A 4,806-nucleotide genomic window follows, 5' to 3' on the forward strand; every position below is an offset into this window, starting at 1 on the left:
AAGGAATGTTTGAATATGTATAAACTTTATGAATATGCATGTCGCCCTGAAATGTAACAGCATATAAAGAACATGGATTAAGTTAAGGTGTGCTTCTAGCAAAGAGCCAAGCACCCCAGCGCTAGATTTTGTCCCTTTTACCCCTTAATAAACTTTTATTTATAAAATTTTCAACAGTGAGCTGTGTTTCTCACAGGAAGGACAGAGGAAATGTTTCCCAGGGCTGAGCAGGACTGGGGCTGGTGGGGACTGAAAGCTGGACAGGAGATTTGGGCAGGAGCTGAGCCCAGCTCGGCTCTGGGGCAAACTCAGGAATTTCCTGTGCTCTCTTTGCCCACCTGTGATGGCAGCACAGACCCAAAGCTTTGTGCCCCAACCCCACCTCTCGTCCCTTCCACAGAGCAATGAGTGCCCCAAAACACCTCTGAAATGGGCAGAAAGGGTTCGGCAGGGAAATTTCCTGAGTGCCTGCCAAACCCTGAAATTTCCCCCCAAATCCACCCCCCAAAAATTCCCCAATCCCCCTAAATTTTCCACCAAGCCCACCCAAATCCCATCTAAATATCTCAAATCCCCCTAAACCCCCAATCCCTCCCACATTCCCCCAAACTCCCCAAAACCACCTTAAATCCCCTGTAAACCTCTCAATGCCCCCCAAATCCCCCCTAAATCCCCAATTATTCCCATATCCTCCCCAAATTCCCCAAAATTCCCCCAAAACCCTTTAAATCCCCTCTAAACCTCTCCATGCCCCCCAAATCCCTCCTTAACCCTCCCAGTTTTCCCCAATCCTCCTCAAATCCTCCTAAACCCCCTCAGCCTTCCCAAAACTTCAGAAATCTTCCCAAACTTCCACAAATGCCCCTCAACCCCCGTCGAATCCCCCTGAACCCCCCAATCCACCCCAAATCTCCCTCAAATCTCCCCATGGATTTTATAGTTCTCTACTTTTTTGGCATAGATATTTCTTTGTATTTTTATATTTAGGTATCTTTAAATAATATAATAAATATATCTATCAAAATGCATTATTATGTTGTCTTAGGGTGACTTTATGACACTTGTATCTCCAGTCTGTTCTGTTTATGCTGGACATCAAGTTTAACCTTTAAGCCTGATTCCAAGATCAAAGAGGGGAGAACTAGTTAGAGGAGAGCCAGCTTGAATTTATTTTCTAAAGAAAACCACTTCAAAAGTTTCCTCCTAAATTTGTCCTAAACCAAGACATATATTTATATCTATTTATATTTATTTTATTTGACATATTTATATTTTTATCTATATTTAAATAATATATTTATATATTTATATTATACAAATAGAAAATATTAACATATTTCAATAATATCATATTGCATGTATTATATCTATTATATCCATTATATTTTATTCATTTTTGTATATTTATATAATTATATTGTTATATTGTTATATTTATATAGAAAATATTATATCACATATATTCTCTCATATAATGATATTATATTTATTCTTGTTTATTTTATTTTTATTTATTATTGGCATGTATTTATTTATTTATTTATTTATTTTTGGATTTCTTCCCAATGGTTGCCCCACCCTCCAGCCCAGCTTTCCTTGAAGAGCAGGTAACAGAGGGCTGGAATTCCTCTGTGCTCTGGGGACAAGGGACATGGCCTGGTCCCAGCCTCTCCTGGTGGGAGATGCTCTGATGACCTCTCCAAGGAGAAATTCCAGCTGGAATTGCTTCCAGGAAGGAGTCACAGACAAAGCACCACAAAACACCTCAAATCCATGTCCAGCATTCCATGTCCAGCCAAAGCTGTGTCCCTTTGAGCAGAACAACCTCCTAAAACCTGGAGTCCCCAGAGGTGACACAGGGGTGGGACTGCCAGGCCTCAGTGGCCTCCAGGCTCCAGCAGCACCCCAGGCCCAGCTTTTCACAGTTTTCATCATTCACAAAAACACCTCTGATTCCTGGAGATTGCTCCATGGCCTGAGGAACATCAACGAGATCACAGAGGACATCTCTGCAGCCTGGACTTCCCTCTTTTTCAAAGAGAGATGTGGATGTGACAGGCTGGTCAGAGAGAGAGAAAGCCAGATAAGTTTTCCCAGAATTTGTCTGGGAAGCTTTAGGGAGCTGGAGATAAACAATGATAGCCAAATATTAAAACAACCTGCAAGTGGTGTTTTTCTAATAATCAATTTTCCTGTTATTCTCATAAGATTGTTGACAAATAGGTGTCTTGTTAATTAGCCAATCAGGTGACATGTATTGATTAAATGACCAATCAGATCCACCTGTATCAGACCAGTTTATAAAAGAAGCAGCTTCAGGGAAAACAGCATGCTCATGCAACTCAGCCTTCTGACTAACTCTGTGTCATTCCTGACTTAACAGTGCCAAGAGACTGACCACCTGTTCTCATCAACTTAAAAGATTGTGTTCTCAACATTCCACTGCATCCAGAGGATGCTCCTGGATTTGCCTTTCTGGTCCCAGCCACCAACAGAGGAGAACCGCTGCAAAGGTTTTACCGCGAGGTTTTACCACTGGACAGTTTTGCCACCAGGGATGAAAAATTTGGCTACTATTTGTAAATATTTAATGGCAAAAGCTTTGTCTCCAGCCGGACAAAAACACCCAAGGTCAAGGATTTCACACTACATGGATGACTTGCCCATTGCAGCACCAACTCGAAAAGAAATGGAACAGACTTGTGTCTGTTTGTGTTTGTTTTTCCACAGCCTGAGCTCAGTTTGGGTCTGGAATGCTTGGGCACACAAGGAGAGCTCTGTGTGCCCCTGAGGGACAAGGGGCAGGGTCAGATCATAAACCAGCTTTTCAGATCTGCAGGAAATGCTTCATCCTCCTGCACCTCCTTCCACAAACCGGCTTGGAGGGGAGGCAGCCCCTAAAGAAAACACATTTCATGTGGGGAAGGCAAAGCCAAGCCTGTTATAAAGGAAAGATGCTCAAAATTATCTATTGAAAAAAAAAATGGACCTTATTTTTAGCCCTATTTATCAGGAGTGGAGGCAACCCCTAAAGAAAACACATTTCATGTGGGGAAGGCAAAGCCAAGCCTGTTGTAAAGGAAAGATGCTCAAAATTATCTATTAAAAAAAAATAAACCTTATTTTTAACCATATTTATCATGAGTGGAGGCAGCCTCTAAAGAAAACACATTTCATGTGGGGAAGGCAAAGCCAAGCCCGTGTTTGCATCTGGTTTGTAAAGGAAAGATGTTCAAAATGATCTATTTGTAAAAATAAACCTGATTTTTAAGCCTATTTTTCACAGGTGGATGCAGCTCCAGGAGTGCTGGTGGATGTGGTGCCCTCAGTCTGCACCTGCAGTTTGTGCTTTCCTTGCTGGTGAAGAGATTTCACCTTCCTGCTCCACCAAGGATCCATGCAGGAGCATTTGCAGCTGGATTGTATTTATGAAGCACCCAGGTGGAATCTCTGCATTTAATTCCATAAAAACCACCAAGAAGCCCCTCTGCTGCATCACTGCAGGGATGCTGTGCTGGGAATGCTCCTGGAGGCATCAAACAACAAATCCAGGCAGCGTTTTTGGGATCTGACAACCATAAGAGCTTGTGTGAGCCCAATTCTCATTTATTTACCTGCATTTCCCTCCTGGAGAGCTGTCCCCTGCTGGGACACATCAAACCTTTGTCAGAAAGCCCAAAACTCTGAGCAATCCACTCCACACGGGTCTAAAGAGGGAATTTCTGTCCCATGGGGTGGGGGGAGAGGAAAAGAGAATTAAAAATGGGGTTTTTAGTGAGAACAGTGAAAAAATCTCTGTCAAAGAGCACATTTTGGTTAGTTCAGGCAGGGGGACATCCCAATGTCCTGCACAGTGACAAAGCCACCATGCTCAGATCCTGCTGGTTTCATTTCCAGGAGATGAGGACACAAATCACATCCCCAGGGGCTGGGACCTGAGCTGCAGATTCCCTCAGCCAACACTGATGCCTTAGGATTTTAGCTTTTATATTTTCCATACATTTGTAATCCTGCAGTTCCTTAGTGTGTAACTCTAAACACCATGTACAGTGTGAGCTGCTGCTTCCCCATTTTGGGCAGACACAACAATTCCTCTCCAGGCCTGGCAATCAAGGACACCTCACTGCCTCAGTGAGAGATGGAAACAAAAGTGAGTTGTGGGGAGCATAGCTGAGGTCAATGACTTCATTAGCTGAAGTAATTGGAACAGTTACCCCCAATATGCAAATGGACCAAAATTATTAAAGTATGAAAACCAGTGACCCCTGGTCCCTTTTTGGGTGTAGCCTCTGGGGAGCTTTTTCTGCCCTAAATGTACCTGAAGGCCCTTCAATAAATAGAACTGCTTTTTATTCCCTTAATTTTGTCTGGCCTGTGTTTTTAGGTAGCCCCAAAGAAGCACCAACACCCTCTGCCATCTTCCTCCTTCTCCTCCTTGCCAAGCCTCTGGAGGGCTTTGTCTGCCCAAAAGGTACCTGAAGGCTCTTCCATAAATACAACTGCTTTTATTCCCTTAATTATGTCTGGCCTGTGTTTTTAGGTAGCCCAAAAAGGCACCAACACCCTCTGCCATCCTCCTCCTCCTCGCAGAGCCCAGGGCTGCTCCAGCAGCAGCTCCAGAGAACGGAGCCTTTGCTGGCAGGGAACGCCAGCTCCAAAGGGAGGAACTTGGATGCTTCACTGCAAAAACAGCAGGGTGAGTTTGAGGTGAAATTCCTGGCCCCTGTTTTGTTCCTGAGGATTTCTGTAGGACAAAGCCCAATCCTGCTCCTGATGGTTCTCTCCTGACACCCCGTGCTGGACACA

This window comes from Zonotrichia leucophrys, chromosome 23 (genome assembly GCF_028769735.1).
Source record: "Zonotrichia leucophrys gambelii isolate GWCS_2022_RI chromosome 23, RI_Zleu_2.0, whole genome shotgun sequence".
Lineage (NCBI taxonomy): Eukaryota > Metazoa > Chordata > Aves > Passeriformes > Passerellidae > Zonotrichia > Zonotrichia leucophrys.